Genomic DNA, 19,143 nt, shown 5'->3' with positions numbered 1-19,143 from the left:
CATCTCATCCTCTGTCGTCCCCTTCTCCTCCTGCCCCCAATCCCTCCCAGCATCAGAGTCTTTTCCAATGAGTCAACTCTTCACATGAGGTGGCCAAAGTACTGGAGTTTCAGCTTTAGCATCATTCCTTCCAAAGAAAGCCCAGGGCTGATCTCCTTCAGAATGGACTGGTTGGATCTCCTTGCAGTCCAAGGGACTCTCAAGAGTCTTCTCCAACACCACAGTTCAAAAGCATCAATTCTTCGGCGCTCAGCCTTCTTCACAGTCCAACTCTCACATCCATACATGACCACAGGAAAAACCATAGCCTTGACTAGACGAACCTTTGTTGGCAAAGTAATGTCTCTGCTTTTGAATATGCTGTCTAGTTTGGTCATAACTTTCCTTCCAAGGAGTAAGCGTCTTTTAATTTCATGGCTACAGTCACCATATAGTTGACAGGAAAAAACACTGACTCCAATAAAAAAACAGGCAAAGGGTATATGAATAAATCATTCCTATAAGAAAACATGCAAATATAACAAATATTTTTAAATGACTCTTGGCTGGAATCTAACAAATGCAAATTAAAACAAATGAAATATCAATTTTCAGTGATAATTTTAAAAAGGTTTTTAGTGAAATACTCAATAGAAGTGATAGGGACAGAGTTAAAGGGACAAAGCAGGTGATTAAGTAGTTAATCCCACTTGGAGATTAAAGTACAAAAAAGTATGAGACACCCCTGTAAGTTAATGATTACTCAAGAAAACAAGTATACTTAAGTACAAAACCAAGCAGGCTTGCTTAGCAATAAAACCATGCATCAGAAGCATGAGACATGACCCAAAACAGTAAAACAATGGTGGTAAGATCCATAGCCTGCTCACAGAGCTCAGTGTTAATGACCCCTAGCACATGCTCTCTGTGTACATAAAAAATAATTTATGGTAAGCTGACATTTTAAAGTGAAAGACCCTCATTGTACTAAGACCTGAAATTATTTTTTCATAGTGCCATGATAGTCCTGGCTTGACAATGTAGGGAAAATAAAACTCTCCTGCCCAACCTGGAAGAGGAACTGATGATGGAAACCTGATGTCCTTCTACTCATGGTTGAGGAAGAAGGTGGTTTTTCTCCCTCCCTACTTTTCCTTTGATTATAAAATCGTAGCCCACTAAGTTCTCCCTCTCACACCACTGCTTGTAAGCCTCACAAGCATCCCACTATAATAAATCACTTCTTTCCTAGTTGGAGCTTCAAGTAACTTATTTGTTGAATCAGATAGTAATAGTTTTTGAATATTAGAAGAATAGTTTTGTGCTATACAAGATATGACACCTACATATACTATCCCTTTAAATTCTTCATCTTTATTTACAATAAATAGTATTAACAATACTATTTCAATCATGTACATAAATCCGTAAAATTAGCAAAGCAAGGAATCAAGCCCTGATCACTACTATCCCATGAGTTGCATTCCTGCCATGGTGCGTTTCAGGCTCTAGAGGCAGTACTGTGAAAGGGACAGAGGAAGGGAGCCCACAGCCAATTATTAATATAATAGCTCAGAGTTTCCACCTGGCAAAGCCCAGAGCTCCCCAAACCCTTAGGGAACAGGCAACAAGAAAGTAATTAGAAAAGTTTGAATTGTATTATTCCTTTTGTTTTTACATCAAGTTCCTATAATTCAATGTTTAACAAAGTCTGGCTTGCCAAATTCCTGAAAACATACTCTTGGATTCCCAGAGATGGTGCAAGCACTGAAAGCAACCTGCACACCACTGAGCCTGAATAGCCATCGTTCTCCTAAGGAGTGCCATGTTGTCTTATCCCAAGTTTTGGTTGTTCTCGATAAAGCTGCTATGAACATTTCTGTACAACTCTTTTCATGGAAGAATGCTTTCATTTTTCTTTGGTGGATACCTTCAATTTCCTGGCTGATAGGATAGGTGTACAGGTGTGTGTTTTTCTAAAGAAATGACCAGAGCTTTTTCCAAAATGATTATACCATTTTATATTCTGCAAAATATGAAAATTTTATTTCTTTTTAATTGTATAACATGTGATACATTCTGTTGTTGTTGTTCAGTCGCTAAGTTGCATATGACTATGACCCCACAGACGCCAGGTTCTACTGTCCTCCACTATCTCCCAGAGTTTACTCAAATTCATGTCCATCAAGTCAGTGATGCTACTTTACTATCTCATCCTCTGCCACCCCGTTCTCTTTTTGCCTTCAATCTTTCCCAGCATCAGGGTCTTTTCTGATGAGTTGGCTCTTCACATCAGATGGCCAAAATACTGGAGCTTCAGCTTTAGCATCAGTCCTTCCAAAGAATATTCAGGGTTGATTTTCTTTAGGATTGACTGGTTTGATCTCCTTGCAGTCCAGGGGAGTCTCAAGAGTCTTCTCCTGCACCACAATTCAAAAGCATTTATTCTTCAGCACTCAGTCTTGTTTATGGTCCAACACTCACATTTGTACACGACTACAAGGAAAACCATAGTTTTGACTAGACAGAACTTTGTTGGCAAAGTGATGTCGCTGCTTTTTAATATGCTGTCTAGGTTTGTCATAGCTTTCCTTCCAAGGAACAAGCGTCTTTTAATTTCATGGCTGCAGTCACCATCTACAGTAATTACGGAGCCCAGGAAAATAAAATCTGTCATTGCTTCCATTCTTCCCCCTTCTATTTGCTGAGAAGTGATGGGGCTAGATGCCATAATATTAGTTATTTTTGATGTCGAGTTTCAAGCCAGTTTTGGGACTCTTTTTCACCCTCATCATGAGGCTCGTTAGTTCCTCTTCACTTTTTGCCATTAGAATGGTATCATCCGCATATCTGAGGTCCTTGATATTTCTCCTGGTAATCTTAATTCCTTCGCTGAATCACAAGCTGGGTTGCTGGCATTTCACATGATGTACTCTGCATATAAGTTAAATAACCAGGGTGACAATATGTAGTTTTGTCATACTCCTTCCTCAATTTTGAACCAGTCAACTATTCCATATCTGGTTCTAACTCTTGCTTCTTAATGCACATACCAATTTCTCAGAAGACAGGTAAGGTGGTCTTGTACTCCCATCTGTTTAAGAATTTTCCACAGGTTGTTATGATTCACATAGTCAAAGGCTTTAGCCTAGATAATGAAGCAGCAGCAGATGTTTTTCTGGAACTCCTTTGCTTTCTGCATGATCCAATGAATGTTGGCAATTTGATCTGTGGTTCCTCTGCCTCTTCGAAACCCAGCTTGTACATCTGAGAGTTCTTGGTTCACATACTGCTGAATCCTAGCCTGAAGGATTTTAAGCATAACCTTGCTAGCATGTGAAGTAAGTGCAATTGTATGGTAGGTTGAACATTCTTTGGCATTGCCCTTCGGGATTGGAATGAAAACTGACCTTTTCCAGTCCTGTGGCCACTGCTGAGTTTTCCAAATTTGCTGGCATATTGAGTGCAGCACTTTAATAGCACCATCTCTTAGGATTTGAAATAGCTCAGCTGGAATTCCATCACCTCCACTAGATTTGCTCACAGAAATGCTTCTTAAGGCCTACTTGACTTCACACTCCACAATATATGGCTCTAGGTGAGTGACCACACTATTGTGGTTATGTGGGTCATTAAGACCTTTTTTGGTATAGTTCTGTATATTCTTGCCACCTCTTCTTAATGTCTACTGCTTCTAGTAGGTCTTACCTTTTCTGTCCTTTATCATTCCCATCCTTGCATAAAATGTTCCCTGATATCTCCAATTTTCTTGAAAGGATCTCTAGTCTTTCCCATTCTATTATTTTCCTCTATCTCTTTGCATTGTTCATTTGAGAAGGCCTTTTTATCTCCCTTGCTCTTCTCTGGAAGTCTGAATTCATTTGAGTATATCTTTCCCTTTCTCCCTGCCTTTTTTTCCTCTTCTTTCCTTAGCTATTTGTAAAACCTCCTCAAACCAGTTTGCCTTTTTGCATTTCTTTTTTTGTGGGATGGTTTTGGTCACTACCAATGTGGGAGACCTGGATTTGATCCCTGAGTTGGGAAGATCCCCTGCAGAAAGGAATGGCTACCCAATCCGGTATTCTGGCCTGGAGAATTCCAAGGACTGTGTAGTCCATTGGGTCGCAAAAAGTCAGACACGACTGAGTGACTTTCACTTTCAGCTTTCTTGTACAATGTTACAAACTTCCATCCATATTTCTTCAGGCACTCTGTCTACCAGATCTAATCCCTTGAATCTATTAGTCACCTCCAGTGTATAATCATAGGGAATTGACCTAATAATAGGTCATACTTGAATGGCCTAGTGGTTTTCCATGTGCTCACTCAGTCATGTATGACTATTTGTGACCTTGTGGACTGTAGACTACCTGGCTCCTCTGTCCATGGGATTATCCAGGCAAGAATATTGGAGTGAGTTGCCATTTCCTCCCAGGCAAGAATATTGGAGTGAGTTGCCATTTCCTCATCCAAGGGATTTTCCCAACCCAGGGATCAAACCCATGTCTGCTGTGTCTCCTACATTGGCAGGCAGATTCTTTACCACTGAGCCACCTGAGAAGCCCAGTGATTCTCCCTGCTTTCTTCAATTTCAGCCTGAATTTTGCAATAAGGAATTCATGATATGAGCCTCAGTCATCTCCTGGTCTTGTTTTTACTGATTGTAGAGAGCTTCTCAGGCTTCCAGTGCAAAGAACATAATCAACCTGATTTCAGTATTGACCACGTGGTTATGTACATATGCAGAGTCATCTCTTAGGTTGTGGGAAATGAGTGTTTGCTATGACCAGTGTGTTATTTGACAAAACTTTGTTAGCCTTTGCCCTGTTTCAATTTGTACTCCAAGGCCAAACTTGCCTGTTATTCCAGGTGTCTCTTGACTACCTACTTTTGCATTCCAATTCCCTATGACAAAAATTACATCTTTTTGAGGAGGGGGGCGGTTGTTAACTCTAGAAGGTGTTGTATGTCTTCATAGAACTGGTCAACTTTAGCCTCTTTGGCATCAGTGGTTGCGGCATAGACTTGGATTACTGTGATGTTGAGTGGTTTGCCTTGGAAAAAAAATAGATCATTCTGTCATTTTTGGGGTTGTACCCAAGTACTGCATTTCAGACTCTCTCATTGACTGTGAGAACTTCTCCATCTCTTCTAAGGGATTCTTGCACACAGTAATAGATATAATGGGCATCTGAATTAAATTCACCCATTCCTGTCCCTTTTAGTTCACTTGTTCTTAAAATGTCAAACCAAAGCTTTTCTTACCCAAGGTGTCTAGATTTTGATAGACAGCTTTGTCCATTTAACAGTTTACCTTGAAGATATTTCCATTTTAGTATATAGATAATCTGCTCATTTCTATCTTGAGTTATGGAGTCAATTATTCAGTCAGTCCCATTGTGACAAACACTGGGGTTGTTTCAGATACTTTGTTACTCCTAGAAAAGCTGCAATGAATAAGCTTGAACCTATTTCATTTTACACTTCAGAGAGTATCTCTGTAGACAAACTCCCTGAAGTGGAATTGTAGAATGAACATTTTTCTTCTGTATACTTTTCTTGATTTGTTGTTGTTGTATAGCTGCTAAATTGTGCCTGACTCTTTTTCAACCCATGGACTGTAGCCTACCAGGCCCATCTTCCTGGGTTCTTCTCTCATTGCAACAAAAATTTGGAGCAATGGGCTAAACGGTGTAAAACAACTGACAAGTTACAGCTTAGTTCAGCTCAAGCAGACAGAGCTTTTATTAGACACTCTAATGACATGAGAGCAGGCCCACCCCAAAGGAATCCTCCTCATTCTTCCTGTTGATCCCTCTTGGCTTCCTCCTTTCATACTTCCAGTCTTCTCCTTTTGGTTATAGCCTGTGTAAAGTAGCGCTTGTACTCACCTCCAATCAATGAAAGGGATGCAAATGGACATATGCTATATAACAGTAGACTATGCTGTTTATCGGAGAAGGCAATGGCAACCCACTCCAGTGCTCTTGCCTGGAGAATCCCATGGACAGAGGAGCCTGGTAGGCTGCGGTCCATGGGGTTGCTAAGAGTCGGATACGACTGAGCGTCTTCACTTTCACTTTTCATTTTCATGCATTGGAGAAGGAAATGGCAACCCACTCCAGTGTTCTTGCCTGGAGAATCCCAGGGACGGGGGAGCCTGGTGGGCTGCCGCCTACGGGGTCGCACAGAGTCGGACACGACTGAAGCGACTTAGCAGCAGCAGCCGCATGCCGTTTATGTCGTCCCATAATTCAGTCTGTTTTAATTAGATGTAGAATATTCATGCTCCCTTACTGGGCTCCTAACTGCCTAAGGTTACTTGGAGAAGCCCTTGTGGTCATTTTGTGGTGCCTAGGACTCTTGAGAGTCCCTTGGACTGCAAGGACATCCAACCAGTCCTTTCTAAAGGAGATCAGCCCTGGGTGTTCTTTGGAAGGAATGATGCTAAAGCTGAAACTCCAGTACTTTGGCCACCTCATGTGAAGAGTTGACTCATTGGAAAAGACTCTGATGCTGGGAGGGATTGGGGGCGGGAGGAGAAAGGGAGGACAGAGGATGAGATGGCTGGATGGCATCACCGACTCGATGGACATGAGTTTGAGTGAACTCCGGGAGTTGGTGATGGACAGGGAGGCCTGGTGTGCTGCAATTCATGGGGTCGCGAAGAGTCGGACACGACTGAGCAACTGAACTGAACTGAACTGAGGACACATATGCAGAAGTTGAAAATCTCTGTGTTTATTTTGCAGCCTATGCATGAGCTCTCCTGGGTGTGTCTAAGATGGAGTTCAGAGATCAGCTTGCATCCCTTTCAGCCAGGCCTCCCCTTGTTGCTTTTGTCTAACTTCCTGCCTAATAGATACATGTATACTTGAGGCTAAGTCCCTTGGTTGTTCACCTGAAACTACCACAACATTTTTAATCGGCTGTACCCAAATAGAAAATAAAAAGTTTAAAGTTTGATTTTTTAAAAAAGGCTTTTTTACTCCAAGATAAAAAAAATTATTTTTTGTTTATTTCTTGCTCTTTTATAATTCCATTGCTGTACATTTGTATCTTTTTTGATTTGGATTTTATTCTGGTATGGTAAGCTATAAATTCAATTTTATATTTTTTCAGATGGCTGTTTCTGTCCCAGTACCATTTATTAAATAGTCCATCTTTCTTCGCAGTGACTTGAGATGCTACCTTTATCAGATATCACTTCTGAAAATAATCTGAGTGTATTTCTGAATGTTCTATTTCATTGATCTGTCTATTCATGCATCCGTGACACACTGCTTTGTTGATTGAGGCTTTTAAATATGTTTTCTTATTTCGATAGGTCTAGTAGCACCCTTACTATTACTCTTTGCCCTCAATGTTTTCTTGGCAAATATTCTTTTATTTTTTGGCTTGAAGGATCTTAGTTCCCCAGTCAGGAACTGAGCCTGGGTCTTGGGCAATGAAAGCTGACTCCTAACTGCCAGGGAATTCTCCAGATACTCTTGCTTTTGATTTTTCTTGTTGATCTTTTCATGTGTAAATCAGAATCACTTTACCTAATTAAAAGTAATTATTGGTGTTTGATAGGAATTGTATTAAATTCATAAATTTAGAAAAATTATCCAAGAATAATATGTTTTTCTCCATGTATTTAAGAGATTTTTTGGTGTGATTTGATGGGTATTTTAAATTTTATTCATATAGACCTTTCACAACTATTATGCAAGTTTTATTTCTGGGTATTACTGTTATTTTTATATATTGTTTCATTTTGTCTATAAGTAATCAACATTGTATAAAATGGATCTTCTCTTCCATCATATTTTCTAATTCATTGTTAATTTAGATACCTTATATTTTTTTCTCATTTTGATAATCACTGGTTGCTCTTATTGTTAGTATAGTTTTTTAGATGATTCCACTTGCTTCAGATCTGATGTTTAAGTGAGAAATAAACTTCTCTATTGTGTAAAAACACTTGAGATCTGGGGCTTGTTACTGCAGCATTTCCTAGCTATCCTGACAGATACAAGTGGTTTAAAAAAATAGACTCAATACACAAACATATTAATGCTACTGCTGCTAAGTCACTTCAGTCGTGTCCGACTCTGTGTGATCCCACAGATGGCAGCCACCAGGGTCCCCCATCCCTGGGATTCTCCAGGCAAGAACACTGGAGTGGGTTGCCATTTCCTTCTCCAATGCATGAAAGTGAAAAGTGAAAAGTGAAAGGGAAGTCGCTCAGTCATGTCCGACTTTTAGCGACCCCATGGACTGCAGCCTACCAGGCGCCTCCATCCATGGGATTTTCCAGGCAAAGTACTGGAGTAGGGTGCCATTGCCTTCTCCGCAAATATATTAATATTAGGGTTAAATTCTGTGCAGACAGTGGTATGCAAGCAGGAGTTTAAGAAGAAAAAGCACAATGGAATTCTGTACGGTTACAGAACTTATTTATGTATTTCTAAATTTTTATCGTTGGCTTATTGGGTCTTCCTTAAACTGCAAGGGCTTTCTCTAGTTTCCCTGAGCAACGGCTACTCTTCCTTAGGGTACATGGGCTTCTCATTGCAGTGGCTTCTCTTAAGGTGGAGCATAGGATCTAGGGCCGGCAGGCTCAGTAGTTGTGCTACTCTGGCTTAGTTGCTCTTCTGCATGTGGGATTTTCCTAGATCAGGGATCTAACTGCATCCCTTTCATCAGCGGGTCAATTCTTAACCATTAAACCACCAGGAAAGCCCTTTATTCATGTACTTTTAAAATGGAAACTAAAGAAATGGCAACCCATTCCAGTGTTCTTGCCTGGAAAATTTCGTGGATGGAGGAGCCTGGTGGGCTACCGTCCATGGGGTCGCAAAGAGTAGGACACGACTGAGCGACTTCACTTTAGCTTTTCAGTGGGACTCAAATCACCAGTGTCTATATTAAAACGGTTAAGAGTAACATCTAGTTGTATTTAAAACCACCCACCATCTTCTATAGTGTGACAAAAATCAAGTCCTTTGCAACTATTTTAGTGAATGTGGCTCAGTCATGTCCAGTTGTTTGCGACCCTATGGACTATACAGTTCATGGCATTCTCTGGGCCGGAATACTGGAGTAGCCTTTCCCTTCTCCAAGGCAGTTTTCCAACCCAGGGATTGAACCCAGGTCTCCCACATTGCAGGCTGATTCTTTACCAACTGTGACACAAGGGAAGCACAAGAATACTGGAGTGGGTAGCATTTTAACGTGCACTTATATCTTTGAAATGCGAACCAGTAGTAGATGTTCTCGGCTTGGTCAGGGAAAGATAAGACTGCCTGGACCCTCCCAGCTGAGCAGAGACCACAGGATTCCTCCACCTTTCTCCAAGGCAGAACCATTGGCTCTCACATCACGCGGGGAACCTGTGGGCCCTAGTAATGTTACAGAAATAGTTGAGAGCAGCTCTGGGAAAGTGCAAACCCCAAAGTCCCCCTTTTAAGAGTAAGTGCCCTTAAGTCAGACGTTCGGGTTTCAACCTGGTCGGCTTCCAAGAAATTGTCTGCTCTCGAAGGGACTTATCAGCCTCTTCGTGCCTTAACTGCTTCATTTGTAAAACGACTTTATTGTATTAAGTGACTTAATGAATGCAGAGCACTCAGAACGGCGAACGCGAAGAACGCCGAGCGCGCGAGCTTGGAAGGTCCCAGCGCCCGGGCCCTGGCCGTTAAGCCAACAGCCGACCACACAGGCCTGGGGACCGGAGCCTGGCATTGGGGAAGAGCGCGCCCCCGCCGCCGCGCCTGCATTTACACAAGGGTTCCTGTAGTGCGGGGCTATTTAAAAACACGAAATCGAATACATTTTTTTTCCCGTAAGAAGTTAATAATTATGTTCCACTATAATTATGTTCCATTGTGCCCTTTCCATACCATGAGCGTAGGAGCCCAAAGATGGCGTAAGGAAAAATATTCCACATGAGCGTTTATTCGAATGAGTCAACAGACATCCTCCGGGCGCCGTTTGACTTCTGTTTGAACCCCCCAACCCCGCCCTCCCCGCCCTGTACGCTCCAGACGCAGAGACCACAGAAATTCGGCCCGACGATCTCTGTACGCAACAGCTCCGGGAAGCCTCCCGGTCCCGTCGCCTCTCGGACGTCGGCGGGAGCGCGCACGCCGACCGGGAGCCCGGAAGGCGCCGGCGGGTCACGTGTCTGCGCGCCCCCGCCAAGGCGGGCTCCAGGCGGAAGTGAGGTTTGGGTTAGGCGGCAGCGCAGCGTCGGCGAGGAGCGCGGGCTGCGGAGAGGCGGGCCGGGCAGAGCGGGGCGAGCGGGAGCGCAGGCCGGGTAAGCGGCGGTGGCGGCGACCCGGGCCTCGCGGCTCAGCCCCGCAACGGAGCAGACCTGCGCAGCGCGCGCCTCTCACCGAGCCCGACCGCTGAGCCCGCCCTGGACCGGCGAGCTCTGATCACTGAGGCCCAGTCTGCCCTCGCGGCGCGGTGAGTGCGGGCGGGGCGGGCGGCGGACTTGGCGGCGGCGTGCGCGGCCGGAAGTGCGGCGCTTTGTGCGGCCGATTTGGGCGGTGCCAAGGTCGGGCCCGCGGCGGCGCTTTGTCCCGCGGGGCCAGGCGGGCCGGTGCTGCCCGAGGGAGGCGGGGCTGGACTGCGGGGCGCCCGGGCAGGTGCGGCGTGGGCGGCGGGGAAGCCGCCCCCGGGCCGGCGAGAGCGGCGTTTGTTGCACAACAGTGTTCTCTGGGTCTTTTTTTTTAAGGTTCAGGTGATCAGATCAGGGAAATGCAAAAAATGGGGAAGCAATGGGGTGGTGTTTCTGTTCGTAGGATTTTCATCGTTTCCAGTGTGTAAACTATCCACTTTTCTCACAAAGTAAACATTATTCCATTTGCCTGGCAGAAGCCTTAGCTTGAAAGGCTTTCAATGTTTTAACCAGAAAGGACGTATCATGGCCCAGCCTTGGTCAACTTTGAAAGAGAGGTGCGCCGTTACAGCGTCCACGAATAGGGTCTTCCTCACTTATAGTGTATATAAGCGTGCATCTGATGGGTTGTATGAGTTAATGCTTCATTAAAGTCATACATAAAAGTATTTTGGAGTGTTTTGCCAAGCAGGACTTTCTTGAAATGAAAAGGTTTGTCTCCTTCCCCCTCCTTAAATTTTCAAGTCACCCTTGTGTAATTTTTTAAGATTATTTTCTCAAATGGTATATGAAGAACTTGGCAATAATAGTAGGGACGCATTTTAGAACTTGGGTTAAGTAACCAAGGATTGGGTTATTTTTGCTTTGACAGGAAAGAATTAGGCTAATTGTTCTGTTGTTGAAGGTACTATGGTGCACATTGTGAAGTTTTTTTTGTTTCTTTTGGGGTTTATAGAGTGGGCTTGCTTTAGTATGTGTTTGCATAATTACTTCCGTTTAGTCGTATTTGTGACTAAATGGACAAGCTGAGGTGTGCCAACAAAGGTGCTTCTAGTCAAAGCTGTTTTTCCAATAATTGTGTATGGATGTGAGAGTTGGACTGTGATGAAAGTTGAGCGCCGAAGAATTGATGCTTTTGAACTGTGATGTTGGAGAAGAGTCTTGAGAGTTCCTTGGAGTGCAAGGAGATCCAACCAGTCCATCCTAAAGGAGATCAGTCCTGGGTGTTCATTGGAAGGACTGACGTTGAAGCTGAAACTCCAATACATTGGCCACCTGATGTGAAGAACATTGGAAAAGACCCTGATCCTAGGCAAGACTGAAGGCGGGAGGAGAAGGGGACTACAGAGGATGAGATGGTTGGATGGCATCACGGACAGGATGGGCATGAGTTTGAGCAAGCTTTGGGAGTTGGCCATGGACAGGGAAGCCTGGCTTACTGCAGCCCATGGGGTCGCAAAGAATTGGACACGACTGAGCAACTGAACTGAAGGTATGGTAGAGGTCCCTGCAGGCTTTAAGAGTTGGAAACTGCGGCCTTCCTCTAGGTTCTGTGTAGCAGTCACTCTAGACACATGGAGCAGGTAGCATCCCCTCTTCCTGCCTTCTGCTCTTCAGAATAGTGGAAGGATCCTACAAGCCAGATGGGCGGAGGAAGCTGCTGTTGGTATTACTGCCCTTGCCCTCTTATCCAGGCCTGATAGATTTGTTAGATTTTTACTTAGTATTCTACTCTACAGCTGCCATTCAATTCATTTCTGTTTTAAGGCTAGACAGAATTGTGATGTCAAAATTATTTGAATTTTCAAACGAGAAAATGAGTGTAATGCCACAGAGGTAGAGGATTAGAATTGGGAAAAACAAGCTTAAGTGCGTATAAAGAATATTATTTTAAGTTTTATTTTATAGGTTCTGTAGCTTAAAGGCAAATTTTTGCCTCCCAAACTTGTCTTATTTAAACAGCTTCTTTTCACTGATCAATTGAGAGCAATTTTAAAACAACAGCACACCAGCCTAATAGAGGTATGGTTACTTTTCTTATGCCTGGGTTCCACTTTATGTCTCTATCTTTGAAGTTCTGTGCAGAAATATGTGAATGTCTCCCAATAGATTGGAAACCTTGATAGTGAAGCTCGAGTTTGGAGGCGTTCAGAGTCTATCTTATGTGCTCTTCTTGATGTTATCAGGTGTTACCCAGACTTTCCAGTGCTGATTGTGTTGTTCGGGTTTTATCTTGTGTATTGCTGTCTGAGAGAGAGACTTTAAGCCCCTTAACCTTAGTTTTCTTGGTATGAAGAAAAATAATATACAAGGCCTCTACAGTCCACAGGGTAGCAAAGAGTCGGACACAACTGAGTGACTTCACTTTCTTTTTTTCTTTTGTAAAGTTTTAGAATTACTGTTTTGTGTGGGAACTTTGTTTAGGTCATGGTATATTTTGAGACTAGAGAAACTAGTACAGTGATGGATGTTAAATATACTTTCCCTCCGAGGATTATTAGATTTCAAGTTGAGAAATTTTTGCTGTAATCTTTTTTAAACCCTAATCTGCTGCTACCAAGTCACTTCAGTCGTGTCCGACTCTGTGTGACCTCATAGATGGCAGCCCACCAGGCCCCCGTTCCTGGGATTCTCCAGGCAAGAACACTGGAGTGGGTTGCCATTTCCTTCTCCAATGCAGGAAAATGAAAAGTGAAAGTGAAGTCGCTCAGTCGTGTCCGGCTCCTAGCGACCCCATGGACTGCAGCCTACCAGGCTCCTCTGTCCATGGGATTTTCCAGGCAAGAGTACTGGAGTGGGTTGCCATTGCCTTCTCTGAAACCCTAATCTGAGACTTAACTATTTTGCTGCAGGTGTCAAACCACCCATAGGAATTCTGACATTTTCATCATTACAAATGAGAAACTTAAAAAAAAAAAAAGTGATAACTAGCTTCTCTGGTGGTTCAGAGGGTAAAGCGTCTGCCTGCAATGTGGGAGACCGGCATTTGATCCCTGGGTCAGGAATATCCCCTGGAGAAGGAAATGGCAATCCACTTCAGTATTCTTGCCTGGAGAATCCCATGGACGGAGGAGCCTGGTAGGCTATAGTTCATGGGGTCGCAAAGAGTTGAACAGGACCGAGCGACTTCCCTTTCTTTCTTTCTCTCTCTCTCTCTCTCTCTCTGTCTCTGTCTCTGTCTCTCTGTCTCTCTCGCCTTGAAATTGGGATTCTTGGCCCATACCAAATCAGACTGGCAAATCCGTGGTTTCTGGGTGACAGTAGGCACTAGAATCCCAGGCAGAGTGGTGATGGTGGTTTTTTACTTTTAACTTTTCATTACTTAAAAAGTATGCAAATACAACATACAGCCATATACCCAACATATCAATCCCATTATATAGCATGCTCAGGGCTGGTGTACTGGGATGACCTTGAGAGATGGGATGGCAGGGGAAGGTGGGAGGGAGGGTCGGGATGGGGAACACATGTACACCCATGGCTGATTCATGTGAATGTATGGTAGAACCACCACAATATTGTAATTCAGTTCAGTTCAGTTCAGTCGCTCAGTCGTGTCCGACTCTTTGCAACCCCATGAATCGCAGCACGCCAGGCCTCCCTGTCCATCACCAACTCCCGGAGTTCACTCAGACTCACGTCCATTGAGTCAGTGATGCCATCCAGCCATCTTATCCTCTGTCGTCCCCTTCTCCTCCTGCCCCCTATCCCTCCCAGCATCAGAGTCTTTTCCAATGAGTATATTGTAATTAGCCTCCAATTAAAATAAAAAAATGTTTTAGATTACAGACATCGTGTCATTTTTACCCTTGAGTAGTTTAATATGTACTTCTAAAAATCAATGCATCTTTACATAACAAAATGCTATTCTCACATAGAAGAAAATTAATGATTGTTTAATGCCATTTGATATCTAACCCGTTGGTTTGTACCCCTCAATCCTTAAAATACCTTTTTATAATTTTTTCCATCTTAAAACCAGGATTCAAACAAAAACCTCCTGTGGCCTTTATTAAATCTATGTTAATCTAGAACCATCCTTCTCCCTACTCTCCGCCTTTTCCCAGACCCCTTGCCCTCTAGATTCCCTCCTTTTGGCTTTGTCTGATTGCTTTATGGTGTTCAGTATTTTTCTCTAATTCCTGCCTTTTTCTGTCACCTGGGAGGTAGATGTGTAGGGTACACTGGATTCAGATTTTAGTATTTTTGTAGCAGTACACCTCAGATGATGCAGAGTGATTCCATCGTATGAGGATGCATGTAGAAAGTAGCTTGGGGGGCTTCCCTGGTGGCTTAGTGGTAAAGAATTCACCAGCCAATGCAGGAGACATGGATTCAATCTGTAATCTAAGAAGATCCCACTTGCCTGTGTGCCACAATTATTGAGCCTGTGCTCTAGAGCCCAGGAGTGGCAGCTATGAAGCCCACACACTCTAGATCCTGTGCTCTGTAATAAGAGGCTGCCAAATGAGAAGCCAGAGCAGCAACTGGAGAGTAGCCACCTCCCAGCACAACTAAAGGAAAGCTCGAGCAGCAGTGAAGACCCAGCACAGCCAAAATAAATAAAAATTTAAAAAAATAAGTAGTTTGCTCTTAGTGATGTTAAGATTGGTCAGTGGGTTCAGCATTCATGTCCACTAATCAATAAACTGAGCACAATTGTATGGTAGTTTGAACATTCTTTGACGTTGGAGTGAAAACTGTCCATTTCCACTCCTGTGGCCACTGCTGAGTTTTCCAAATTTGCTGGCATATTGCGTGCAGCATTTTAACAGCATCATCTTTTAGGATTTGAAATAACTCCGCTGGAATTCCATCACCTCCACTAATTATTTGTAGTAATGCTTCCTAAGGCCCACTTGACTTCACACTCCATGATGTTTGGCTCTTGGAGAGTGCCATCGTGGTTATGTGTGTCATTAAGACCTTTTTTTCGTACAGTTCTTCTATGTACTCTTGCCACCTTTTTTTAATCTCTTTGTCCTTTGTTAGGTCCTTAACATTTCTGTCCTTTATAGTGTCCATCCTTGCATGAAATGTTCCCTTAATATCTATCATTTTCTTGACGTCATCTCTAGTCTTTCCCATTCTATCTTTTTTCTCTATTTGCACTGTTCACTAAGAAGGCCCAAGTTTAGAAAAGGCAGAGGAACCAGAGATCAAATTGCCAACATTCATTGGATCATAGAGAAAGCAAGGGAATTCCAGGAAAACATCTACTTTTGCTTCATTGACAGTGCTAAAGACCCACTTTGACGGTGTGAGTCACAACAGATTGTGGAAAATTCTTAAAGAGATGGGAATATCAGACCACCTTACCAGTCTCCTAAGAAATCTGTGTGGATCAAGAAGCAACATTTAGAACCAGACATGGAACAACAGACTGGTTCAAAATTGGGAAAGGAGTATGTCAAGGCTGTGATATTGTCATCCTGCTTATTTGATTTCTGTGCAGAGTACATTATTTGAAGTGCTGGCTTGGATGAAGCACAAGCTGGAATCAAGATTGCTGGGAGAAATGTCAACAACTGCAGATATGCAGATGATATTGCCCTAATGGCAGGAAGTGAAGAGAAACTAAAGAGCTTCTTGATGAGGGTGAAAGAAGAGAATGAAAAGGCTGGCTTAAAAGTCAACATTAAAAAAAACTAAGATTGTGGCATCTGGTCCCATCATGTCATGTCAAATAGAAGGGGAAAGGATAAGCAGTGACAGATTTTACTTTCTTAGGCTCCAGAATCACTGCAGACAGTGACTGCAGCCATGAATGTAAAAGACGCTTCCTCTTTGGAAGGAAGCTAAGACAAACCTAGACAGAGTATTAAAAAGCAGAGATATCAGTTTGCCACAAAGGTCTGTATAGTCAAAGCTATGGTTTTTCCAGTAGTCATGTATGGATGTGAGAGTTGGACCATAAAGAAGGCTGAGTGCCAGAGAATTGATGCTTTCGAATTGTGGTGCTGGAGAAGACTCTTGAGAGTCCCTTGGACTGCAAGGCTATGAGACCAGTCAATCCTAAAGAAACTCCACCCTGAATATTCATTGGAAGAATTTTAGCTGAAGCTCCAGTACGTCGTTGGCCATCTGATGCTAAGAGCTGACTCATTGAAAAAGACCCTGATGCGGGGACAGATTGAAGGCAAAAGTAACTTGAGAAGCTGTTACGTTGTTCATAGACCTTGTGCAAACCTTTTTGTTGAAGTGGGAACTGCAGCTTTTTCTTTCATTAATCCTGTTATTTTTTTTTACCTGTAAGTTTTAATTATAACTTCTTAATCACTTTAGGAAGTAGTTATTAGTCTCTTGGGAAGCATAAATGCTTTTAGGAACTTCTGGGTAGTTTGGACGTATGGTATTTAGAATTCAAGTGTAATTCTGTACATTTTTTTAGTGGCAAACGTAGAGTAAGATTTTATTAGTGGTTTAGACTGTAAGATTGTGTAAGGAAAGCCTTTGGTATTCAGTGCTTTGAGTTGTCTACAGTTCTTGGCTGTAACGAATAATTTTGTTACAAACATTCAGGTACAAATTTTTGTGTGGATATGTGTTTTCACTTCTCTTGGGTGTATACCTAGCAGTGGAGTTGCCAGGTCAAATGGTAACTCCTGTCTTTAACTGCTATGCTGTTCCTCAGCTTCATTGCCTACCAGATGACATCTCCTGCGCAGCCGCACAGTTAAGGGTCTCCATGTGATAGCTCCAACCTAATTTGTGTCTCTGTAATCATCTTCGTGATTCACATGTAGCCCAAGCTCCAAACAAGCCCAGTAGCAAAGTGTCCCTAAAGTGCATCTTGCATTTTCTAATTTTTGTGTCTTTTCAAGATCCTACCTGTTGAGAGCTTATACCACCTGTGTAATCCAAGTTATTCCTGACCATTCCTCTCCTCCTGCATTAAATTTTTGCTCTTCCCACTCAACCCTCACAACACTTTATTCCTTTATGGCCCTTAACACTCTGACCCCGAGTCATCCATTGTTTATGTCTTCTGACTTGCAGACCTGCCTGTCGAGTACAGTACCCACCACCTACATGTCCCTATTCAGAGTTCAGCTAACGTGTAGGTCCTTGGTCTAGCCACATTTCAGGTGTTCAGGTAGTGACTACTGTATGTGGACAGAGCAGATGTACATTTTCATCTTCACAGAAAGTTCTCTGGGGCAGCACTTTTCTAGATGGTAAACTCAGAACAGGGACTGTGACTTGTCTCCCCCCCCCCCCCCCCCCCCGTGGCCTTTGTGTAGTGCTTTACTTATTCAATTAAGAAAATGAAATTAGATCCTGGCACAGAATAGAGAAATAGAGTATTGAAAAGTATTCACCTCTCTAGAAATGATAGTTGAACCAGAGAAGTAGATGAAATATATGAAAAAATCTCTACATTTTATGTTGTAGATCCGCCAAGAATGGGTTAAAAGTGCAAGCTAATGCGGATTGACAAGTTACCAATTTGTTTCTTCTTAAACTGTGATGTAAAATACAGTTGGTTTTCCTCTCTACTTCTTATGCTTTGCTCTCCTTGTTTCTTTCTAATCTGTTCTGTAGATTTGCATCGTCCAGTATGGTAGCCTACAGCCAAACACGTCTATTTAAATTTAGACTGAAGTTAAATAAAAAATCAGATCCGATCCTAGCCACATTTTTCAGGTGCTCGTTGTTTACTTGTATTAATAGCTAATGGATGCTCTCTCCCAAAGATAGGGAGCATCTTCATCCTTGTTCTTTTGGACAGCTCCGATCTAGATTTCTGTCTTAGCTGTGGTTGTGGATGTCATGTCAGATTTTGTTCTGCCTTTTGGTTTGGAAGTTAAAGAAATAAGACAGTTATTTAGGTAATGAATGTCCCAATCACTGATATCTCCAATTAATTTCTACTTTAGAATTTACTGCACAGGCTAAGGATTTGACCAGGTATACTTTTGTGTGTACTGAACTGCTTGGTTGGAAATATTCTAAGTCAGTAAGCTGAGGTAGAAATTTGAAGTGGTGTGTTTTTGTATTTTGTCTCTGTAATGGAATTTGATGCCAAGAGTGTTTTGAAGTACATGTGTCTTTTAGAAAGTCAGCAGGTACTGGCACCTTTTTGTGTGTGTCATTGTCTTTGGTGCTAACAGTGGAAACAGTGTCAGACTTTATTTTTTGGGGCTCCAAAATCACTGCAGATGGTGACTGCAGCCATGAAATTAAAAGACGCTTACTCCTTGGAAGAAAAGTTATGACCAACCTAGATAGCATATTGAAAAGCAGAACATTCATTTGCCAACAAAGGTCCGTCTAGTCAAGGCTATGGTTTTTCTGTGGTCATGTGTGGATGTGAGAGTTGGACTGTAAAGAAAGCTGAGCAACGAAGAATTGATGCTTTTGAATTGTGGAGCTGGAGAAGACTCTTGCAAGTCCCTTGGACTCCAAGGAGATCCAACCAGTCCATTCTGAAGGAGATCAGCCCTGGGTGTTCTTTGGAGGGAATGATGCTAAAGCTGAAGCTCCAGTACTTTGGCTACCTCATGCGAAGAGTTGACTCATTGGAAAAGACTCTGATGCTGGGAGGGATTGGGGGCAGGAGGAGAAGGGGACGACAGAGGATGAGATGACTGGATGGCATCACTGACTCAATGGACGTGAGTTTGAGTGAACTCCGGGAGTTGGTGATGGACAGGGAGGCCTGGCGTGCTGCGATTGATGGGGTCGAAAAGAGTCAGACACGACTGAGCAACTGAACTGAACCTAGCTAGTGGAATATCAGTTCCTCAGCCGGGGATTGAACCTGGGTCGTGGCA

General features: G+C 42.9%; 1 protein-coding gene across 1 annotated transcript in view; it reads left to right on the top strand.

The window, feature by feature from the left end:
* The first annotated feature begins 10,172 nt into the window (after window positions 1–10,172).
* FAM168B (family with sequence similarity 168 member B) overlaps window positions 10,173–19,143 on the top strand; it is a 41,055-nt gene continuing 32,084 nt past the window's right edge. Inside the window, exon 1 of the mRNA XM_027554459.1 lies at window positions 10,173–10,431. The gene's annotated coding sequence lies outside the window, so the exon portion shown is untranslated. The remainder of the gene's footprint in view (window positions 10,432–19,143) is intronic.

Source organism: Bos indicus x Bos taurus, chromosome 2 (genome assembly GCF_003369695.1).
Source record: "Bos indicus x Bos taurus breed Angus x Brahman F1 hybrid chromosome 2, Bos_hybrid_MaternalHap_v2.0, whole genome shotgun sequence".
NCBI classification, from domain to species: Eukaryota; Metazoa; Chordata; class Mammalia; order Artiodactyla; family Bovidae; genus Bos; species Bos indicus x Bos taurus.
The sequence above is the reverse complement of the archived record's forward strand: the minus strand, read 5'-3'. Positions and strand labels throughout refer to the sequence as shown.